This window comes from Phyllopteryx taeniolatus, chromosome 23 (assembly GCF_024500385.1).
Source record: "Phyllopteryx taeniolatus isolate TA_2022b chromosome 23, UOR_Ptae_1.2, whole genome shotgun sequence".
In the NCBI taxonomy this organism is placed as follows: Eukaryota; Metazoa; Chordata; class Actinopteri; order Syngnathiformes; family Syngnathidae; genus Phyllopteryx; species Phyllopteryx taeniolatus.
In genome coordinates this window covers 6,252,351-6,277,107 of record NC_084524.1, presented here as the reverse complement: position 1 = coordinate 6,277,107, position 24,757 = coordinate 6,252,351, and the positions used below count along the sequence as shown (strand labels likewise).

The window sequence follows — 24,757 nt, the reverse complement described above, 5'->3', positions numbered from 1 at the left end:
TTACAATATACTCAAGCATACTTTAACACAGAGGTCTTTATTGTTGTAATTGTTTTGTCACGCACATCTATCACATTTGAAGATCGATTTTGAACGGTGACGGCTCGAGCGCTGAATAGAACCATGGAAACGGTGTCACGCGCCTTTCGCCCTGGCGAAAATCGGCAACAGCACAAAGCTTTTATCTCTCAAGAATGCTCTCTCTGTGAGGAAACACTCATACTCACACTTCTATTATCTCTCCAGTGCCGCCATGAATAACCATTTGGCCAACAACAGCATCAGTGTAGCTGTCCACTTGGCGCAGTCCTTGATTGCATAGAGACTATGGAGGACAAGGGGAGCGTTTGGGCCCCACCCGGGTGACACACTTGGGCCATTCCAGTGAAAACAGGCCACTAATGGAAGTGGAGGCCCGTGGAGCCATTTTTTTTTTTTTTTTCAAACACAGTTTTATGGTAATCATAAAGTAGGGCTAAATGGATAGCGGGGTCAGACATGAACGAGGCAGGGCGGCAGCCACTTGCTTTTCGCCAGGTGTCTCCGCATCCTCGGCGGCACACAACAGCCGCACTCTCATCCCGTCGCCTCACTCGTTCCCACTCGCCGTTTATGAAGCTCCCGGGGCCAGTTTATGAAAAATTCATTCGCCCAGTGGGATAAACAGCGAGCTCCACGCTGAACACCGGATGTTACTCCCCGCCCCTTACGTCACGATGCTTGCCGTATGTCATGTGCTCGAGCCAAACGAGGCACTTCGGAGAGAAAGACAAGTGTGGAAGTGACGCAGCGTGAATATGCAGCGAGAGATTCGCACGTTTTCTCTGACGCGACAGGGAGAGCAGCTTGCGGAGCTCCATGTATTTTCTTCTTTGGCTTTGAAATTCTCAAAGTTGGACAACTCCGAAAGAAAATAAAGGGGAAAGCAAGTGCCGGATTTATGCTCCATTGGTCCATATGCTCCATTGTGTGTGTGTGTGTGTGTGTGTGTATATATATATATATATATAGGCTTTACACGATCAGGATTTTTGGGGCCGATCACCGAGTTTAAAAAAATGATAACCGATCATCGATCCGATCACAAGATCATTTACTCTATATACTTGTGTACTTAATTGCTCAAAAAATTATATTTACAATAATGTATCTTTGTTCCTCTATGTATGCCAGTGAGGCATAGTGACAGACAGAACAAATGAATGGTCTTCTATTAGATAGCAGGAAGTAGATACAGTAATTAATGTATCCACTTTCCGTGACATTTTTGTTTGCTGTTGCGCCGTGAGATTTTTCTATTGTAAAATATGTTCCTCGGCTCCATCTGCTCTAGTCAGATCGTGTATTCTAATCAGTGAGGTCAAACCGACATTACATGACAGAAATAATGGGTGCTAACTTACAGTAAATTAATTAAATTACTTCACCCACAGCGAAACTTTAGAGCATGATTCGACAGAACGCCGGTACAACCGTCCGTGTTACCACTAGCTTGCTGGGCTACATAACGTTTAGTTGCCTGCTTGCGAGCTGTATCGTATTCAAAGTACGTGAACATACCTCAAGCAAGCCTTAAACGAACGTCCTCTCCTGTCCTGAGCACCGGTGACACCCAACACATTTTTCCCCATTTTGTCCTTATAATACAGTCGGCGCAATCCACTCTTGTAGTCATCGCCACGGTAACGAGTGTATCCAGTCACATTTGATTTGACAAGATGAAGCCCAATTATCGTAAAAAAAAAAACGGGATACGGTGGTATCGGAATACAAGATTTTATTGCAGTAGTCTGACGTAGTGCAATCGTGAAAGAGCAAATTTGTCTTGTAGTCTGATCTGGGCATTACGTGTTGTTTGTCTCAGACGTGTTGTCTGTCCCACACTGCTGACGTATTATTTTTTTCATTGGCCATCAGATGTTTACAGTACTCCGTCAAAAGAAACGCGAAAAGGCTAAAAATAAACTAGCTTTTGGATTCAAATATACTGTGCACGATGGCGACGCTGAGTAAATGTCTTTTGCGTCATTGATTGGATCGGCGAATGATGACATTAAAGCCGATCAGCCTAAAATGCTAATTATCGGCAGATACCGATCAGACCAATAAAATCGGTGTAAAGTCTAATATAAACAATAGAAAAACACTGTTGTTCCACGTGAGACACAGCCAGACACTGTAGTCAGAGTTCCATTGTGACTCAAACGCATGACTATCCACATTTTTATCGGAATTTGCACTGAATTATGGGGTTCCTATTGGAATATACGCGTCGTCGTGATAAGAGCAATGAAGATATGTTCATCAGATTAATTTAATCTCACGCCACTGGAATTACATTCAGAGTCCAATTCAAACGTTAGACAATGTAATCCATATCCGTAGCCCTACAAATCCCTCTGTGCATGAATTCCTTTTTTTCGGTCTAGAAGATTAATAGCCGCCCGAGGCGGGGCAGGATAAGGAGAGCGCAAATACATTGTCACCCCGCTGCCCACCAGCTAAGGCTAATTTGCGCTGCGCTCACAATGGTCATTGTGTTAAGATCATATTTTCATCGGTCCAAGTGCAGTGATTAGCGTCGTGTTGGCTGATATCGAAGCCCGGAAAAGCCTTTAATACCCAACTGCCTCTTGAGGAGGAGAAGTTCAGGGATGGCCGTGGATTCGCCAGTGGCACATTTGTGCTATGGGCCATATTCTCACGTACACTTGAAAGTCCTTTTTTACGTGACAGGGCTTTGCGGACTTTTCATCTGCGCGTAATCTCTGGTCCAGACTGCTGACACAACTACCGCACGAAAGCTGGAAACAAACAAAGAATCACCAAAGAGGTGTGATTTATTGACAGCGGAGTCTGGCTTCAAATTGGAGAAACAGGGGGTTTTCCTAAAACTTACTTGTGAATGTCATTGAAATCAGTGAAAAAGATTAGGCACACTTAAAATTTGAAAATACCTTATGTAGCGGATGTGTAGTCAGCGAGTCGGGACGCGCGGAAAGTAAAAAGAAAAAAAAAAAACTTCCTCAAAGTGGCAGTTGATCGCACTTTCAGGAAGTCTCTTTTGCAATATTATCAGTACATGTACGTATATAGTAACTGCATCCAAACTTCAAGTGACTTACGACAGCCTCTTAGCGCGTATGAGGAAAAGTGCTTAAGCTGACGGGAGAATGCGTGAAAGGCAAGATTTGACAGGGAACGCCACATTTTTTGCTCCACCCAGAGCAGTGCGCTCCAAAATCACTTTAAGACACTATCAATCACCGACTAATTTCACACAATCAGTGTCAAGCGACAACCTTACCGGAGAGAGTATATACTGTGTTTATTTCAATTTATATATTTATTTTTGGATTTATTGCAGATTAGAGGGGGAGGAAAAAAATGAAGGGAACGATGCACCGTAACGCCATAAACTTCAATTCATGACGCGGTGGTCCCTGCGAGGAGCTTGTAATCACAATGACACACTGGTGTAATCCATTTAAAACACTTTGGCTCAGGCCTAAGGCGGCTTTGACTCCCACTGCAGGCCCCCCCCTCTCTCTGTCTCTCTCCATGCCAGATATGTTTCACTGACTGTCTGCAATTAGCACGGGAGCGGGCGAGCGGATGTTGGAGTCGAAAGACCTTTTGATCATCTTCAACTGAAGTGTGAGCTCATTGTCCACTAGAAGAGGTGCTCTCTCTCGCTGCCACTCCCTACTCCTTGAAATCTGGGTCTGTTAACCACACAACTGATACGCTCACAGGACTTGAAAAACAAAACAGCAATCTCCAACAGCGCTGCAATCGAGTGGAATAGCATTTAGTTCTGCCCGTCGCTATATGTTGCTGGCATTGGTAGATGAACAAAGATGCATTGTTTGTAGTGCATAAATTGCAATTTCCAGCCCAATTAAGAGAAACTGGATTATTTCCTGCGGCACAGTGTTTGGAAACCACTAATCTACAGCATGTAATTCAACGCTGGCAGCGATGGGAAAAATATTCTAGGGACAAGGTTTTTTTTTGACGAAGAAGAATAATTCTGGAAATGGCCATTCAAATCCAAATGGGGAGACGGACTGGAGTAAATATACTGTTGGTTTTTATTGAATGCAAGGCGACCAGAGGAGTATACGCTACTGGCTTTGACACGGAACAGTTACCTTCACCAAATCGAGAGGGTTCTTGCATCTAGAAAACAACAGTAATCCCCCAAATGTGGTAGAATCGAAAGTCAATGAGGTTCTTGTTGTAAGGACGTCGGCTACAATCCCACCTTCTCCGTGATAGCTTTCAAAACCACTTGGGTTCTATGCGTGGACACATAGAAAAGTACTCTGAACGAATACTTGTTCTGGCCCAACTTTTGCCTTTAAACTTTGATTCACCACATGAACAGATAAGGTCTGCCTGGTGCCACGTTAATAAACCGAATCGTTCCCCGGACTTGCAAGAAATAACACCAACTCTCGAAGGATATCACATTCCCCAAGTCAACAGCTCAATCTCACCTTCCTCGCCCACTGCCATCACCCCCCACCCCAAGCCATATCCTCACCCACTTTCATTCCGACTAGATGGATCGTCTCGCCCTCAATTCCACGCTTCCTCAGACGGAGAGATTGATTTGTCTGCAGGACTCCTCTGACCTTTGATATGATCCAATAAGGGACACATGGCGCTAACCATATTAGCCAATCAAAGGGGAGAGGTACATTAGGAGTGAAGGGAAGGTGTTCCCCATCCCTGGAGGCGCTACCTTTTTCCATAACGCTTGGTCGTCTGTCCATCTCCTGCTAACCCGAATGGCGTGCCCAGGGGGGAAACTCAGAGACGTGAATTGCACTTTGCCTAAAGGCTCTTTGCGTCAAATTTAATTTTAACATCGATCCAAGTTATTGCTACAGGAATGCTGCGGCCCATTCATCTTATTTCTTCCCCCTCTCTTTCCCCTGTCAGTTTATTTGGGTATTCTGTTGCTATCATCTTGGGTATTCCCACAACGGTATTCCTTGGGGGGGGGGGGGGGGGAAGACCTGATCTTTCCAGAACTCTCTTTTGAGGCCTTTTCCAGGGTTGCTGTGATGTAGATGTAACTGCATGTATAAGCCTTACAATTGAAGGGTGTGCTCTCTCTTTAAACTTACAAAATACAGACAGCTATTTAGGGACTATTTAGGATTTTGTCATCCAGAATATCTATTTTGCACCTGCTTGAAGGAGTGGATCTACATTTGCAGAAAACCTGTAATTTTGAGATATTGCTTCTCACCATTAGTTGGTGCTGTGTAGAGTTTTCTTATTCGTTTATTTTTTTTAGCGTGCCAAAACTGTCCTCATGATATGGCCACTTGCTGTGGTGAAAATACATAATCTTTACAATTTAGCACCGCCCATCTGTCAAGTACGTTAGTTCAAATCTCGACGCAATGGGAGGAATACCGTAGGACAAGTTTGCTTTTAAGAATGCCTGGAAATGGTCAAAGAGTCTTTTCCAGGACACTTAAAAGACGATTAATTTCACCAGGATACGCATACCCGCGACATTTGCTGAGGAGTTGAGTCCTCAAAAAGGGGATTTACTAGCCGGAATAATGGGAAGACGACGAAACTAAGCAATTTCGAGAGGGCCTTTCCACGGCGTGCTCAAAGGTTTTGACAGATCGCAGCCTGCCCCTTGTTGGAACATGAAGAGGAAGAGGGCCATTCTGTGAAGTCGGCAAGTGGTGTGAAAATGTGCACATGAGATCACAAGGCCTGCCATGTAACAGGGCCAGAGGGGAGGGTGTTTGGAGAACCAAGATGCTCCTCCTCAGTACCGTTGGTTTGTCATCTCCAAACTAGCAGAACTGAGCTGCGTAAGCCAGGGTCTTAGATAAAGACGAGCCCAGTATGGCCTGAGCGTCGCGGAGGAGACTGATCCCCGCTCTCCCACAATCCCTCATTGTTATTCTCCCATGATGCCGAGCGTCGAAGCTCCGGCTGGGCTGGCTGAGCGAGGGATGGGGGTGTTTACACGTGTGCTCCCTTTCAGCTCACTGTACACATAGGATTAGGCAGGGATTGCAATGTTCTAAGCCTTAGAAAAATAGAAATCCCATCTTCCACCACTGTCACTCCACAATCAATCTTTACATTTTCTGTCATACTCAGATGGTAATAAAAAGTTCATCATCAACATTAATCCCTCAATTTGTTATCCATCACAACTTGTCAGCATTCCAGCATTAACACGCCGACAAAAACCTTGACAACCACCATAAAAGTGCAGCTATGGCGGACAAGTTTCCAGCCTTTGGAGTCTTTCAGATGTGAACGTCCCATTAAAGAGAAACTCCAACTAATTACAACAATTACATTCATCGTAACGGCATAATTGTAAGTTGCATATTTAATAGTTGGGGACCACTGATCTAGAGCATGGTAGGTACACTCCCTTTTATATTGACAGACTTTCAAACATGCATTCACTCATGTGAACAATATTATTAAATTACTTGTATTGGATTTTTTTCCTACAGAAGAAAAAAGTCTTCTTAGAAGTTTAAGTGTAGCCGGAGCAGTCCGCACATCCCAACTGGCCAACTACACATCTGCTCCATTTTCCAAGGTATTTTCCAAGTGAACATGTGCTTCAACTTTTTCATGGATTTAAATGACATTCACAAGTCTCAGGAAAGATCCATGTATACATGATTTGGAGCCAGCCTCAGCTGTCAGTGATTCACGCCTCTCGGTGTTATCGCATTCATTTCCATCTTACGTGCGGTAGATTTGTCATAAGTCTGGATGGAGAAGAGAAAAAATCAAAACATTTAAAAAAAGAAAAATCAGTCGATGAAAAGTGCGCAAGCCCAAGCATGTAAAAAAGAACGGGCGAAGAGGAGAATACGGCCCTCTATCCTGCAAATATCAGGGGATTACTGTAATAAACAGCAATGCCCTAATTTCCCAGTAATACATTTTGCCACGATCTTCCAAGGAAGAAACTGTGTATTGATATAAAATGGACATTCCAGATACTGCTTTACCCGACTGTGCACACCCTCACTTTCCCGTATGCTTACGACTCTTTTATTCCCCCAGAATGCTCAGATTCGCTGCACCCTTTTCCATACTGCAATTCCCTTGAATGCCAACTGAGTAGGGTCTAATTGATTTCTCTTGTTCGGTTCCAAGCATCGAGCTGTGCGCAGAGAGTCCTTACTCCTCGCTGCCTTCATACCCGTCACGGCAGCGGCAGAATTTATATAGCGAGAGAGAAGCAGCATATGCACTGGCCGGATCCTTTAATTGGGGAGCAGTCGGCGGCTGGATCACATAGATCACGCGTAATAGCGTTCATGTCTACTGCGGAAGGCAAACATTGTCGTAGCGCAATTTAACAAGCGTCTGATTTACGAGCGGACCCGTAAACCGTGCAGGTGAGACGCTTTCGTTGGGCGCAGCATTTTTGGAGACTCGTGAGGGCGGTGGGTGGTGGGGGGGGGGGGGGGGGGGGGGGGGTAAAGTTTGGGTGCACATTTGTCACACTAAAAGCATCAGTTTGACTAAACAAGTAAGCATCCGGTTGTTAAATATTGGATGATATTCATCGTCAGCGTATTTAGATGGGAATAAAAAAATAAAATCAGCAGGCGGCACTTAGGGACCTGCCTATCACTTAGGCAGGATACTTTTTTTGTGTGTAACGTATACTCAGTTGATTGAATTTGAACATGTTGCTCGGTAGAATTTGTGGCTAAGGGTATAGGTGGGGATCACGAGCAGGAGCTCAGGAACGGATTCGACAAATTTAGTCATTTGTAACAATGACTCTATTAACTATGAAACACTGGGCGCAAACTAGGGGCTAACCCTCCTGGTCCTACGTTTAAAATTACAAAAAAACTGAATGCAGAGGCAAATATATTAATTTGCACTTCACAACCATTGCTCTGTATTAAATATAAACACGACTTGCGGGACTGCCACTTGTTCCCTGTATTTAATCACTTTCCAGAATTTCCAAGACAAATCTTTTCCATGGCAACTTGTTGCTAGGCAGACTCTGGAGCACTGTGTTTTTTTTTTGTTTTTTTTTCAAAAAAATGGAGGGAGGCGTTAAATTTGGCAGCCACATATGTTGGCTAAATGAGCAGCGGTGTGACAGCAGGATTTTTTTTTTTAGTTTCGTTTTGTTTTTTCACGTTGGCAAACACAGACACTTTATTTTGGGACAGATCAACTGTTTCCTGGGAGAAAAAAAAAAAAAAAAAAAAAAAAAAAAAAAAAAAAAAAAAAAAAAAAAACACCCGTGCCAGGTTGATCTAATTCTGACTGCGCAGCCTCGTTATAAAAGCTTCCCAGCCGGGATGCTTGGCTCCCTGAGCTTTGGACCGCCTTCAAGGTGGTTCTTACGGGTACATTGTTCAAAGTAAGGACTTGGAGATTTATGGTCAACTAAAATGGACTCCATACGGCAAAAGAGGTAAAAGGTTTTTCAGGTTATGTTCAGGTATGTTCCGCTTTGGGCGTGGCCGCTGAATACACTGAAACAATGCAATGCTGGCTGGAATATTTCCCACTGGGTCGTCGTGGGGCTTTTCCACACCGCAACAACGAGGCGCTCTAAAGCAACCACCCCAGCCCGAAGCCCCTCTCCACACACTGGTTGTCAAGTCGGGCTTTTAAAAAAATAATAATTAGAAAAAATGTCTTTCGCCTTTCTCCGCGCGACGTGCGCGCACTTACGGCAGACAACGAAGCGCCAGCATTTTCAGGGTGCAGGCGTAGCTAGCTAGCTAGACAATGTCACATCGCAATTGTGTCGGATAACCGCCGATGCAAACATAGGCAATCAAGTTCTTATGTAGTGGGGGAGGGGCGACTGGTGCCAGGGGCCCAAGTGCGTCACTGGGCCCTGTTTTAGCCACGCCCCAAAACCTGAAAAACTTAAAGCCACAAATGAGTAGTTTTCAGTCTTTGCATGTTTTTAGCAATTCTCTTCAAACATGTACACTCGTGTATTTAGAAATAAATTACTGGATTCACTGGGGCTGCAATTTAAGATTATACTTATTTGAAAAATCGATTATTCTGTCAACAAAAAAAATTATAATTTCCATCCCTTTAAAAACAGGATATTATTTCAAATTGATTGCATAGAATGGAAAAACAAATTGATTATGATTCAGTTCCTGGTTTGGTCTGGAACACATCAGAAAACTGGCAAAAATGTCATTGTCATCAAAAATCATTGTTTTCCAAAGTAAAAGCAGATGTTTGAACATGTTTTATTTTGATTCAACACAAAGATAATCAGTCTGCTTTCATGGAGGGCTACAGAAATCTGAGAATATTTACTGTTGAGAGGCTGACATTTTGACAATTTGGACAATTTTAAGTCACACAAGGGCTCTAAAGGATTAATCGATGATCAGAGTAGTTGTTGATTAATTTGACCACCCATTAATCACCATTAATTATGAATTGTTGCACCTCTAAAATTAACTTTACAGGGTCTTTAACTTATGTTTACACTTGCATGGCAGTGTCCACATCGGCCACAGTTTGACCCAGAAACAGATTAAGTCAGGAAATCCAATGATTCAACAATGTATCATGACATTGGAGGATTTTCTTTTTAAATATTATTATTATTATTATTATTCCATTACGGGGGGTGGGGAATATTGGATTCTGTTGACTGCTGTACAGAATTATGTCCCTTTTCTGAAATCAGTGAGTACTATAATGATGTCACCATTTCCACAGCTGACAAATACCGCTGCGTCTTGTGTCAAGGTACTTTTTTATTTTATTTTTTTTTTTTTTACCCCCCGGTCTGATAAAAGTTCCCCGAAAGGCACAATTGAAAAAAAAATTACTGTTTTGTCCTCCTTGGTTATTTTCACACCATGCAAGGCAGCAAATGGGTGCCACATTAAAAGGGGAAAGGCCACCTCAAGTGTCAGCGGGCGGGGTGGGGGGGGGTCTTTGTTGACCAGTGGAGCCCACTTCTTTCATTCGCACCCCTGTCACAATTTGCCCCTGCTATATTCGCTGCTTTCCCCATCAACTTTGCCCAACGATCTCAGCTTTCAACATCATGGCTCCTCTTCAGAAGCCGTAAATAACAAGCCATTGGCTCGACATACAGTATGAAAAAAAAAACGCTCTTTAAACGTCCAAAAACTTTTCTCAGCATGCCCCTGTTAAGATGTTCCACTTGCTGTATCCTGCTTTGTTTTTTTTTTTTTTTTTTTTAAATTCATCGGCAGTTGACGGTGCACAGCATGTGGTATAAGCGATGTATAAGTGATGAGGGACAGAACATCGCCTGTCCCAACTTCACCGCACATGAGATGCAAGATGCAGAGAAAAGTGTTCACTTACTATACACGCCGTAGCGGTTGAACGGTAAAGCACTCGGTAACTGCATTTAAAAAGAGGGGGGGGGGGGGCACAATCAATGCTGGAATTCTCTTATAATGAACGCATCCAGAGGTCTTACTTACCAGGGCTTTAAGATTTAATTCCTAAGGAAATTCCAGAGGAGTCCCTTTCATCCAAGTCAGAAAACAGCAATGCGTTTCTTATTCCAAAAATGAGTTGTTGTTGTTGTTTTTAAACTGTAAGAGAAGAATTCCATTAGCCATCATCAAAAGTCCAACACCTGGGATGAGCAGGGAGGAAAGTAAGAATATTTATATGCATGGGTGGATCGGACACATGGTACCTGCTTCTCTTTAGCGCTGCCTGGATGAGAGCGCCGAGAAGAAGACGGGCAGAGAGCAAAACACGCTTTTTCCCGAGGAAATGCAACCACTGCGCGCTGCCAGATTTACACCGGCGCGCACACACAAACACAGACATGCACTCACACAGCTCCTGAGTTTGGAGGGAGGGAGAAAGAGGATGCGTGTGTGTGTGTGTGTGTGTGTGTGTGTGTGGGTTTTGTGAGGAGAGAGAGCGTGGATTGCTTTTTTCCCACTCCAGCCACACGAGGGCAAGCTAAAGCGGCACACTTAAAAATCTATTAATTTCTTATGCCCACTGCTTCTTGAATATTACTGTGTTTGTGAGTTAGCATGCGACTTGCTGGTTCACGAAAACCAAAAGAACAGAAATGGATGCTTATGTGATTCTGTGGGTTGAATGGCTCCAATGGTAACATATAGACTCACACGGTAAAAATAAAACAATGCACTCACCAAGATGGTTTGAAACATAATTGGTTGCAGCATTGTAATTAATTCTTAATTTGTGCACTATTACTCTGTGTCCCCATTAGTTACTGACAACAGTGAAACTGGGTCAATATAAAAAATTTAAAACATGAAAAAAAAAAAAGCTAATTGGTGACTTTTGCACAGCACTGTCGGGTTCTACCTTCCCAGGATTAAAAAAAATAAAATTAAATCCTATGGTCACAGCCAGGTGACCTCCGATATAATTAATGAAAGAAACATTCCAACTGAAAGCAAATCATTAGACTAATGGTATACAAGCAAGAAGAAGAAGAATAACAAGAGCACAGGCGAATATAATATCTGCTGACATTATTGTGCTAAATAGTGAAATTAATTTTACACAACTGTATCATTAAAGTACGTAAAGTAATTAAAGTACGTAAAGTAAGTAATTAAAGTCTGTAAACTTACGTCAACGTTGGTGTGTGGGCATGCGCAGTGTGGGTTTACTTCCGGATCGCGAGTGCCACCTGCAGCGCAGTCTCTGAATCGCACTAGAAAAAAATAAAATAAAACGAAAACAGCACAAAATCCAACAAAGGCGTGCAATTTAGTATTATTGCGCAAGTCGGATGATAATAAATATAAAATGCGTCAAATAATTTGTCTCGCTGGCCTTTTCCAGGCCCCTCAAATCTGTATACAGCTACATTAGTTTTAATAAGCATTGAGGGCTAGCATGCCGTGTCAGTAAACAAAAAAGAGGGACTGTAACAAAAGCGCCCACAATGTAAATATATATACTGTCTATTTTAATTTAACGCAAAGACAACATTGGCTTTGTGTCACTCACCTGCAGCAAAGAAAAACCGTAACCGGCTAGCGGCAAATCAGAGGGAAGAACCGGTATGGAGGCTTGGATCAGTAATTACACACAGGTGTGCACAGCTTCTCATTTTCTTGCTCTTTGTTGTTTGCTGTTGTATTTTTTTTTATATATCGTTCTTAATTGTGGATTTCTGGCGTTATTTGTCCGCATTCACACATTTTGGGCACTGTTTGGACGGCGAAAGGCATCTGTACCTATTTTGTTGTTGCTAGGCAGAGTTCACTTTCGGGAATGGGACCTTAAATCACTATTCTGCGTGAAATATGAAATGATGCTTCAATGTATGTATGGCCAAACAGATTGTTGCATTTGATTTTAAAAAAGGTATTGTTATTTGTTTTATAAATGGGGGTAAAAAAAAAAATGAAAAAAAAATGGATGCATCATAGTGGACGTCATGCAGTGTTGGGAAGACAACTTTGGTAATGTCGTTGGTTACAATTACAAGTTACCCTGTTGAAAATGTTATAGTATTCTATTTCAATTATTTTCTCAAAGTAATAGAACTAATTATGTTTGATTAATTTTCATCATTTTGAATTAATGCATCAACAGGGCCCTTGGATGTTTCCTCTAGGAAAAAAAAGTGAATTGAAACCATAAATCATTATTTTGAAATAACACACCATTGCTCTTTACACAAATAAACTGACAACAAAACGTGATGAAATGTACATGCATAATTTTAAAAAAAATGTGTTTGTTGCATTATATGTGTTCAGCATGTGGAAAACACGACACCATGTTGACCTAATGACAAATGTGCACAATGTAGACAATATCGCTTCATATGACAAACCAGATATGTGACTGTTCCATAAAAAAGTCCAAATTATAAAGATGAAACTGTTCAAAGGTGTAACTATAAGTCTTGCCTTTTCAAAATCTCAGACAAACTAATCGATTGCACCACATTGAGGTCATATTTGGAAAATTATGTAATGCAGACTGGTACATTACCCGAGAGAGCCAATCACAGGTGTCGGCTTTAGAAGGAGGATGTGATATGAAAAAAAAATAAATAAATAAATCTGAGGTTTTGCGGCTATTTTTCAAATGTAACTAAAATTGTAATTGTGCAAATTTCCATAAGCAACAACCAGTCTAGGTTGAACCCCATCCCCTGCTCAAAGTCAGTTGGGAGAGGCTTGACCCTAATCAGGCCAAGCGGTATTGTAAATGGATGGATGGTACCGTATGTCCTCATACAGTGTTACGTTTTATTTAAAAAATAATAATAATATTTCCCAAAATAAATTAATAAATGAATAAAAATTGGGTCGTCATTTGCTTTTGCATCTAACTCTCTTATAGCCAAGACGGCCATGAGTGCTGTCCCTGGAGGTTGCGTTTAGTGCGATGAATGATGCAGAAATGAAGCCCTTTTAATAGATTTCAGTCCGCATTAAATTGACGACAATAACCTCCAAGCCTACTTCATCTCCTCTTTCAGCTAGTTACTGACACAAAGCTAGCCTTGTTGGTGCTTATTTAGTATTTTTATTTTTATTTATTTTTTTAAATCCAAACTGCACAAAAATGTTATTTTCGATTCCCTGCGTGGGATACGATCCTAACCATGCCACAATTGCAAACTTAGCTAAAGAAGCTTTTTTTGTGTCTTTGCCAAATTGGGTTTTGCAATCTTCGCCCATTGGAAATCAACAAATTGAGAGCTTCCAGACTTGCTTTGCATGACAAGTGAGAAAAGGGCTAACACATTTCAACATCCACTACAACTCGGACATGCCGCCAAGTCACAGCTCATGCACGAAGGCGGGCGGGGGAATGTTGTGCAACATGTATCGCAGCCTCTGCGCCGCGGGCCAAGCGGTCGAGCCTCTATTAATGTTGCAAAATGTTCCATTTGTACCCGTAATCTCGCCATTTTCGGACCAAACACTGAGCTCGCGAGCAGCTGGCCACTCGGTCCCCCTGAGGATAACGAGCTCATGAACCCCACACCTAGATGTGTGTCAATCAGCATTTGGAACATGATTTTTAGAAGTCATGAAGATGATTTTGATCAGTTTATAATTTGTTGTTTATGCAGGAAGGGAGCCTGAGGCGCCACACAGTCGAGACGCAAGCACAAAACTGGTTATTCATCAATGTGTTGTGTTTCGTTTATATGGGTTCACAGTCGTAGCGGCCCTCCGGGGGAAGTCATAACTACGATGTGACAAAGGTGAGTTTGACACCACTGATCTGGAGGTACGTGATGGGGCCAGAGAGATTTATTTCACAGATCACTGTAGCACTGTCATGTTAATAATTGACCGTTTTGAGCCATAAAAGGTGCTAATGTTGAAAATTGCAAACGTTCCCTTTAAAAAAAAATAAAAAAAATGAAGTAAATCCAGAATCTTGGCCTGTTTTTCAGGGGTTCCTGAGAAAATGATCAGGATGAACTCAAAACAATCCTGAATCAGCACCTTATGTTGCTGCTCTTGAATGATTATTTCTTAACACAAATCTCGAAAAACAACAATTAAAAAATAGTATTTCAGCATACGTGTTGAACCTGTCATGGCATTGCTGCCACTCTGTGGTGCCGCGATAAGGATTGACATCTATTCCTTCGGAGACGGGACTTCAGCACACCTTCTCGTGACTCCAGGAATTCTGACAGTTATTATTATTCCACTTGATGATGGACTATGTTGCATAACTCTCCATTACAGATTAGGCAAAACTACCACTGGATATCCGCCAAGTGAGCAATTGAAATAAAACTGGAGATGAGGTGATATTTGTGAGTCATTTTTATTTTAGGGGGTTGGTGGGGGGGTGGGGCTATTTGCTCCGAAAGTAGTGCGACCCACTTCTTCAGTCGTTACATAATCAGCGAGGAGTCGGACTGAATTTAAATGATGAACAGCGGTAGCTGTAGCATGAGCGAGTGAATGGAGTAGGAGGTCCGGGATGCAAGCTATCTTTAGATTGGCGGGCTAACCTCACGCAGACCTTGCCTGGAGCCAAAATGAGAAAGAGAAGCGGAGAGATTACATGGAGCAACACAGTGAAAATCCCTCCTTACAGCATGTTGTTTTCACCAAGCAGCCTGTCACAAACAATCACATTGGATTTATGGAGTCCTGTCCTGAGAGTTTCTATCTGGAAGTTACTGGGAACAGGACCCAAATGGTTCCAAACCCCCTCATGTCTTGGCTCGCACGAAAGCTTGATGGCGACTGCCTGTAACTTTCAAAACCACAGAGGCCCGCATGGAATGAGGTGAATTTTAAATCCGCACTCACATATGCATCAGTGTGAAGATACAAGAATCTGAAGAAAAACTCTCTGATCATTAAAGGAAATCTACATGAGTGGATGTTAGAGAGGGAAAATGTGCACTAAAATGGCCTTTTCACTTTGATTAGCTCCTAATTAATCCCAAACGGGGTGGAATGTGAAAGGAATCGAATGAGTTATGTACATACAAAAACACTTCATTAAGTACAACGGCGGAATCTAATGGGATCCAATGCGTGAACAGTATCAAAAGAATGCCGACCTCCGCCATTGTTGACAACTGGGCTGCACCGTTTTTTTGTTCTGCCATGGGAGGAACAAACCATCGACGTCTGCTCTCTCTAACTTTGTCTCCAAAACATTGCACATATTCTGTTTTACTTCGGCTAATCTTCATTCCTCTGCTTTCCAGTGCATGCCTCCATCTTTCTAACTGTTCCTCCACCTGCTCCCTGCTTTCACTGCAGATCGCAATGTCATCTGCAAACATCATGGTCCACGGGGATTCCAGTCTAACCTCATCTGTCAGCCTATCCATCACCACTGCAAACAGGAAGGGGCTCAGGGCTGATCCCTGATGCAGTCCCACCTTAAATTCGTCTGTCATACCTACAGCACACCTCACCGCTGTTCTGCTGCCCTCGTACATGTCCTGTATTATTCTAACATACTTCTCTGCCACTCCAGACTTCCTCATCCAGTACCACAGTTCCTCTCTGGGTACTCTGTCATAGGCTTTCTCTAGATCTACAAAGACACAATGTAGCTCCTTCTGACCTTCTCTGTACTCCATCAACATCCTCAAGGCCTTCCAGAACTTATCTTTCACCTCTAGGTCACATTCTACCTCTGGGGCATAGCCACTAATCACATTACACATAACACCCTCAATTTCAAGTTTCAGCCTCATCACTCGATCTGATACTCTTTTCACCTCCAAGACATTCTTAGCCAACTCTTCTTTTAAAATAACCCCGACTCCATTTCTCTTCCCATCTACACCATGGTAAAATAATTTAAACCCTGCCCCTAAACTTCTAGCCTTACTGCCTTTCCACCTGGTCTCCTGGACACACAATATATCAACCTTTCTCCTAATCATCATGTCAACCAACCCCCGAGATTTTCCTGTCATAGTCCCAACATTCAAAGTCCCCACATTCAGTTCTAGGCTCTGTGCTTTCCTCTTCTCTTTGTGCCCGCTTTCCACCTATTCTTCTTCTCCGACTTCGACCCACAGTAGTTGAATTTCCACCGGCGCAGGTTTGATGGCGCCGGTGGCGGATGTTGTTAACCCAGGCCATGACCGATCCGGTATGGAATTCTTTGGATGAACGCTCATACTTGTTTAGCAAAGTTTGAAGCCGGATGCCCTTCCTGACGCAACCCTCTGCATTTATCCGGGCTTGGGACGGCCGACAGTTTGCACTGGCATGTGCCCCCCATAGGGCTGCAAGGTACAGGCAGCACCATGTTAGACAAAAACATCATCAGCCATTGAGCCGAAGTGATGTTAAAATTACCGTTGGGCTTTGCCTGCTTGTGTCTTAGCCTGGTTTGTTAAAAATGGTAGTAATTTAAACTGTGTCAGGCTGTCAGCATCAAAAGTAAGTGTACAGATTAATTTTGGCCTATCAAACTGCCTTCGAAAAGGAGTCCGCACACTTTCGCTAGCCTAGGGGGGACTCGCCGCGAGCAGTTAGTTGCTATCCACTAGCCACTAACACCGGCATCTGGTGCTGTAGTACACCATTTTAGTCAGTGAGAGCAGAATAAAGCAGGTTTATTTTTTTTTGTATATTAAATTAGTGATTGAACATGATTTTGGGATGGTGTTGTATTGATGTTGGTGGGATACCAATTTGAACAATGCAAGAACAGCTGTGCGAGTCGCGCATCTGCTATTAGCTGGCTAGATGAGTGCATCTGTCCGATGTGTAGCTTCTCGTTGCTGAATATTTACCAACTCTGTCTGGTTTTGTCAGTAAATAAAGTGGGCAAGAAGGTCTGATATGCGTCACATTCTCTCAAATCAGCACACTCGCTAGAGTGAAGAAAACATAAACATGGTGGTCCCAATAGGCGAGTAGATGCGATGTTTTAAAAATTTTTTTTTAGAATATACACTTTTGTAGATTTAGTTATACACCATCAGATACAGAGGATATGTACATTTAAAATGTAACATGTTTTAACAGCTTGCGTTTAGTTCCCCTTTTGGGAAAATCTAAGCACAGTGTAAAAAATAAAAAGATATATGAGGATGCTTCAGCATAGTGTCAAGGATAAGGTCAGAAGGTCCTGAAACCATGTCCCTTCAAGTATTACTTAAAGAAAATCTACAGGTGCTGATTCTCATCCCAGCCGCTTCACACTCGACTGTGAACCGTTCCAGTGAGAGTTGGAGATCACGGCCTGATGAAACTTACAGAACCACATTATTTGCAAAAAGCAAAGATGCAATACTGAGGCCACCAAACCGGACTCCCTCTACGCCTCGGCTGTGCCTAGAAATTCTGTCCATAAAAGTTATGAACAGGATCGGTGACAAAGGGGAGTCTTGGCGGAGTCCAAACCTCACCGGAAAGGAGTCCGACTTACTGCCGGCGATGCGGACCAAACTCTGACACCGGTCGTACAGGAACCCAACAGCCCATATCAGGGGGTTCGGCACCCCATACTCCCGAAGCACCCCCCACAGGACTCCACGGGGGACACGAACACAAGTCCACAAAACACATGTAGACTGGTTGGGCGAACTCTCATGCACCCTCGAGGACCCTGCCGAGGGTGAAGAGCTGGTCCACTGTTCCACAGCCAGGACGAAAACCACACTGCTCCTCCTGAATCTGAGATTCGACTTCCCGACGGACCCTCCTCTCCATCACCCCTGAATAGACCTTACCAGGGAGGCTGAGGAGTGTGATCCTCCTGTAGTTGGAACACATCCTCCGGTCCCCCTTCTCACCACCAGAGTCTGCCAATCTAGAGGCACTGTCCCCGATGTCCACGCGATGTTGCAGAGCCCCACAACATCCAGAGCCTTTAGAAACTCTGGGCAAATCTCATCCACCCCCAGGGCCTTGCCACTGAGGAGCTTTTCAACCACCTCAGTGACCTCAACCCCAACTTTCGAAGTACTCTCTCCACCGAATCACAACGTCCCGAGTCGAGGTCAGCAGCGCCCCATCCCCACTATACACAGTGTTGATGGTGCACTGCTTCCCCCCTCCTGAGACGCCGGATGGTGGAACAGAATTTCCTCAAAGCCATCTGGAAGTCGTTCTCCATGGCCTCACCGAACTCCTCCCATGCTCGAGTTTTTGCCTCAGCGACCACCAAAGCTGAATTCCGCATGGCCAGCTGCCTCAGGAGTCCCACAGGCCAAAAAGGCCCATTAGGACTCCTTTTTCAGCTTGACGGCATCCCACACCGCTGGTGTCCACCAACGGGTTTGGGGATTACCGCCACGACCGGCACAGACTACCTTAGAGCAATAGAGGCGCGGAACATGGTCCACTTGAACTCAATGTCCCCCGCCTCCCCTGAGACGTGGATGATGAAGTTCTGCCGGAGGTGGGAGTTGAAACTCCTTCTGACAGGGGATTCTGCCAGATGTTCCCAGCAGATCCTCACAATACGTTTGGGCCTGCATCTTCCCCCACCATCGGACCCAACTCACCAACTGGTGGTGATCAGTTGACAGCTCCGCCCCTATCTTCACCCGAGTGTCCAAACATGCGGCCGCAAGTCCGATAACACGACCACAAAGTCGATAATCGAACGGCGACCTAGGGTGTCCTAGTGCCAAGTGCACGTGTGGACTTTTTAAGGCGTTCTTAAGAAAAATGTAAGGATAGCGTCAAAAAATGTCAGGTCTGCACAATTTTTGAAGGATTGCTAAGAAAAATCTAAGCACGTCAAGAATGAACATAAATCAAATTAAGATCAAGAGTTGTATATGTGTAAAATATATTTTAGAGTTTGAAAGTTTGTGATGAGCCTTTGTGCCTGTGTTTCTGATTGATCTAGCGACGCCTTTTCTGTGGACATTATGGATTCCCCGGAGAAGTAAGTAGACACTCGGCTAATTTACAGTGTCGATAGCGGCTATGTTGTCCTTTAGCATCAGCGTCCGCACGTTGTCCAGTGTTGTTTGGAAACTTTGACCGTGATATTGACACAAAAAGTGTTGGAGTTCTTCCCAGGGATGTATACCCGGATGTTAAAGCACCCGTTTTTTCCATTTTAATTAGTCTGCACTGAAATAACGGTTGGAAACCAGTGCAGTTGTTGTAATAATCTACCCCACGAAAAGCTAACAAAAATGTCCTTGGCAGAGGTAAATCGAACATTCGAGCCAGTTTCATTTGATTTCTTTTCCTGTCGACAACAGTCTTTCTGTTTTTTGTCTTTCCGTTGCTTCCCAGTGTTGGTCCGAGCAATAACTCCCGCACAGCCGCTACCGTCTTCCAAAATTCAATAACATCCCACTCTGTCCGATCTGTCGGCTTTCACGATCCACTGGAGCAGACCTGAGAGGCGAAATACGAACAGTTTCCTCTATTAGTGATCATATTATACCTCTTTTTTTCTCCTCACTCCATGTGTGTGTGTGTGTGCGTGCCTGCGTGTGTGTCGCTAAACATACTCCGCAGGGCACACTTTCTCAAGTGTGAACTAAATTAGAAATGTCAATACCATCGCCGACTACACGCTAGCAGGCCTTCCAGTGACTAGCCTGGATATTTTCCCCCAAAAAATACACAAAAATAGAATAGCCTGTGGGTCTGACAAGGGTTGGGGGAGGCTAAATAAGGTGATTTTGACAGGAAAGTATGTTTTACTTTTTTCCAACTTTATTTATTGATAAGAAAAATGGAGAATAACCAAATATAACCATATTTCCAGATTTGTGAACATTTTTTAGGGATCCTAAGGAAACTCTAAGGTTAAAAAAATCAAAACAGCTCAAGGGTTTTAAGGGTTATTAAAGAAATAGTAAAAATAAAGTAAAATAATAGAATTGTATCCGCACCAATTTTCACCGGTGGGACGTGCCCGGAGCACCTCACCAGGAGCCTCCAGAAGGCATCATAATCAGATGCCCGAGCCACCTCATCTGGCTCCTCTCAATGTGGAGGAGCAGCGGCTCTACTCTGAACCCCTCCCGGATGACCGAGCTTCTCACCCTATCTCTAAGGGAGACCTCGGATACCCTGCGCAGCAAACTAATTTCAGCCGTTTGTAATCTGTATCTTGTTCTTTTGGTCACGACCCACAGCTCGTGACCATAGGTGAGGGTAGGAACGTAGATCGAACGGTAAATTGAGCGCTTCGCCTTTCGGCTTGGCTCCTTCTTCTCCACAACGGACCGATACAAAGTCCGCATCACTGCAGACGCTGCACCGATCCGCCTGTCAAGACCCCAACATACTTGAACTCCTTCACTTGGGGCAGGATCTTCTCCCCGAGCCGGAGGGGGCACGCCACCCTTTCCGACTGAGGACCATGGTCTCAAATTTAGATGTGCTGATTCTAATCCCAGCCGCTCCAGTGAGAGTTGGAGGTCACGGCTTGATGAAGCCAACAGAACCATATCGTCTGCAAAAATCAGAGATGCAATACTGAGGCCACCAAACCGGACCCCCTCTACGCCTCGGCTGTGCCTAGAAATTCTGTCCATAAAAGTTATTAACAGAATCGGTGACACAGGGCAGCCTTGGCGGAGTCCAACCCACACCGGAAACGAGTCCGACATACTGCCAACAATGCGGACCAACACTGACACTGGTCCTACAGGGACCGAACAGCATGTATCAGGGGTTTCGGTAAAGGAAGGAAAAATCTAAGCACTATATTTATTGAAAGTCCAGAGTCACTGTAATGTTTTAAATAATAGGTTGCCTGAGAGCTTTCCATTGGCAGGTTATTTGGGGAGTCTGTTTGTATTATCATCCCTGCTCATGGGTTATTGCGCTTATTTGCCTTGCGAGAAGACGAGCGCTTGTCAGCTGGCCACCTTTCATTCAAGCAGCAGATGGACGCAGGCATTAGCATACAAATATTTGTCGTCGCCACTTTTCAGCGTGCGTCATTATGATTCCAGAGAGAGGAAAAAAGCAAGTGCGCTTGACAGATGGGGGGGGGGATTTATTTGGGAGTTTTATTTGCCAGTTCTTAGTATCCGCTTTTATTTTATTGTACTACATCTTTCTTCTCATATCTGTTTATTGAATCTCCCGAAAGGTGGAGCGTCTAAAATAGCCCGGACACAAAGAAAAACAAATAATCACAGAGGCCACTTTAGCATTTGTGTCCTCTTTGCTTTTAGAGATTTATAGTTTTATTCATTTTTATACAGGACTTTGGTTTATCTGTAAATAAACTCACAAGCATCTAGTCTCTTTTAATAGGTGATAAAATCAGGTCATTTTAGCTCTCTTTTTTGGGTAGTCCCAGTTGAGGGGCTGTCAAGCGTCCCTTGAGACTTTTTTGTTGAGACAAGTACGGGGTGTACAAAGTGCCGCTGTTCCGCCAAGGTGGAAAATTAGTTCTTAGGTGCAGTAACCCTGCAAAGTTGCATAATAACGAGCTCAGCTTCTTATTTTGCTCCTTTGAGACTTAAAGGAAGGATCATTTTCATGAGGACAAAAAACTGATTGGTGGTCATTGTGCTCTTAATGACCGTTGAGTTACTGCTGAAAAAATAATGACGGCAAAAGATGTCGACTCATCGTCCATTTGTAAGGGTTCTTAAGGAAACGATAAGAGTAACGCTAAAAACAAAATAATAAAAAAATCATGGCTCTTCACCTATTGTAATAGGGTTCTTTTGGAAAATCGACGGCTAGTGGGAAAAAAAAAAAAGGTTAACGTCCGAAAATTATGGATCCAAGACTATCTTGAATGGCTTCTTAAGGGAACTATAAGGATATCATTAAAACAAATATTTAAAACATTGGCTCTGGAACCTTTTTGAATGCCTTTTTAAGGATATAATAGAGTAATTTTAAGGGGTTATAAAGGAAACTATAAGGCTAGTGTAAAAAAAATAAAAGAGAGAAATATTGGCCATTTTGGGGGGGTTATTCATGAAAATCTAAGGATACTGTCCAAAAGTACTAGATCTGTGCACGTTATTGATTGTTTCTGAAGGAAAATCTCAGGATCGGCAACTAACGACCAATGGGTTGTTAAGGAAGGTTAGTGTAATTAAAAAACATTTTTATAAAAACATTGTAACTTCTGCCATTATTAAGAAGTTCTTAACAATGCAATTCGGGTAGTGCAAAAAAAGATACATTTTGATTGGTTTTTAGGGAAAATCTAAAGCCAATGTGCTAAAATACCAGATCTGCTACCATTTTGAATGGGATCTTCAGATTTTTTAAAGGGGTCTTCAGAAAATACTTAACAAGAACATTTAAAAAAACATGCAAATCGATTCCACCCACCCTTGGATGATGAATCAAAACCTTGGAGAGTCGTGAATGTTCCCATTCTATAGAATTGAATCAATGCCTTCCCCTCCATTTTATTGACTAACTCATCCATTTGGAAGCTTACGCTTTCTTCTGCTTGGCCCGCCAACTACCGCGACTTAATAGGTCCCTTCGGGAATGGCACGCACTGAACTATGAGAGAAAATGTTAGGCTGCGAGTGGCCTCGTGAAGACCTGCGTCAACGAGACGGTCTATGTCCCTGGGTCGGCATGTGTTTGGGAAACGGCTGACTTGAGAGATGGAAACTTGGGAAAGTATAGAGGAAGAATGTAGAAGTTGATCTAGGTCATGAAAGACCACGCTGCAATGCAACGCTTGTAATGAAGAGAATCATAGCTCTGCTGTTGCCATGGTGACTCCGGATTGCCCACTTTAGTGTTCAAGAAAGAGACCCAGTAAAATGAAGTAAGCCTTTTTTATTCTGTCGCAAATTGTCACAGATACCGAGGTCCACATCACATTTGGCAACAATGTACCAAATGGGCGGAGCTAGACACACTTACGGCTGAAGGGGGAAAAAAATCGAGTTGACTTTAAATATTGGTTGGCACACAATATCTGCCTCGAAGCTCCGCTGAGACCCCCCAAAAAAAGGTTCCGCCCGGAACCATGTTTGCGCTGCAGGAATCCATGTTTCACACGGACATTTATTGCAGATGCACGCAGTGTTGGGCCAATGATAAACTTAGCCAAAAACGACAAAGGAACATCTTTAAGTGATTTTTAAGACACTGTTAGATATGTAACGTACATTTAACATGCTAAGTATAAATAAGCTGAATGGTAGTTAGCGTTTTTTTTGTTTTTTTTTTTACCTAAAATGGTAACCGCTAGCATGCTAAAGCTAATCGCGATTGCTAACCATTTAGGATTTAACATTTTGCTGTCGCAAATTCTGTACACCAAATTTAATGCCATACACTTAGTACCAAACATATGCAGTTTAAGGATTGAAGTCGCGGCATGGTGAGCGACTGGTTAGCACATCTGTCTCACAGTTCTCAGGACCAGGGTTCAAATCCTAGCCTGTGTGGAGTTTGTATGTTCTCCCAATGCCTGTCTGGGTTTTCTCCAGGTACGCTAGTTTCCTCCCAAATCGGTGTCGGTGTGAATGTGAGCGCGAATGGTTGTTTATCTATATGTGCCCTGCGATTGGCTGGCGAACAGTTCAGGGTCTACCCTGCCTCTCGCCCGAAAATAGCTGGGACAGGCTCCAGCATGCCCGCAACCCTAGTGAGGATAAGTGGTACAGAAAATGGATGGATATAGAGAGAGAGAGAGAGAGAGAGGACGAAAGAGTGCATAAAAGAATGTCCAAATATTTGGGCTCGATTGTATTCTATTTTATTTGTCTGTTGCAGCAAGTACAAAGCAAGTGCATCTCTACAAGTAGGAGGATACTTGTGTGCTCAGCTTGGGGCTATTTTTAACAGCACGTTCCTGGATCCACTTTTCCCTTGTCTTTTTGTCTCTGCATTGCGGAGCAAATCGGTGGGCTTTTAAATGCTTAATTTGAAGTTTATGTAGAGGTACGTGAGCTCTTGTGCATGTGATAAATTGCTCCGTCGCTCCCCGGGTCAGCATCCAAGCTGTCTCAGTGCATTTAGCTGTGCAATTGGATTAAGTTTATTGTGGCAATGCCGCCTCGTTTTACTGGCTCATTCTGACCTTAAGCTCCCGACTCTTTATGTATGCACAACGGAGCCCTGTAAAAAAAAAAAAAAAAAATATTTTTTAAAACGCATGTGTTGCATTAGCATTTTATCCGTCGGTGGGAGATTATCATATGCGGGGCGTTGCATCTATTATTTGCGCTCCAGGGTTAAACATAGTCATTCTGTAAAGGTGTTCTCAAGTGGCAGAGCAATGATGGCCTGGCATGGCCTGTTTGCTTATACCTGCTCTTAAAACCCAGCGGCGGACTGTCAGGGACTTCTCTGCA

The 24,757-nt window shown here is 43.4% G+C and overlaps 2 protein-coding genes across 5 annotated transcripts in view; one reads left to right on the top strand and one right to left on the bottom strand.

Annotated features, from left to right (window-relative positions):
* LOC133473002 (receptor-type tyrosine-protein phosphatase delta) overlaps window positions 1–10,869 on the bottom strand; it is a 248,892-nt gene extending 238,023 nt beyond the window's left edge. The window contains exons 1-3 of one of the 2 annotated variants that reach the window (XM_061764687.1): window positions 10,712–10,869; window positions 10,491–10,604; window positions 10,369–10,408 (exon numbers count right to left, since the gene is read on the bottom strand). The gene's annotated coding sequence lies outside the window, so the exon portion shown is untranslated. The remainder of the gene's footprint in view (window positions 1–10,368; window positions 10,409–10,490; window positions 10,605–10,711) is intronic. The other variant, XM_061764689.1, reaches the window with a different exon arrangement.
* Window positions 10,870–11,960: 1,091 nt separating this feature from the next.
* Window positions 11,961–24,757, top strand: part of LOC133472795 (5,6-dihydroxyindole-2-carboxylic acid oxidase-like) — a 54,874-nt gene continuing 42,077 nt past the window's right edge. The window contains exons 1-3 of one of the 3 annotated variants that reach the window (XM_061764156.1): window positions 11,961–12,103; window positions 14,108–14,242; window positions 19,342–19,380. The gene's annotated coding sequence lies outside the window, so the exon portion shown is untranslated. Of the gene's footprint in view, window positions 12,104–12,196; window positions 12,336–14,107; window positions 14,243–19,341; window positions 19,381–24,757 lie in introns of those variants that run through there. The other 2 variants (XM_061764155.1, XM_061764157.1) reach the window with 2 other exon arrangements.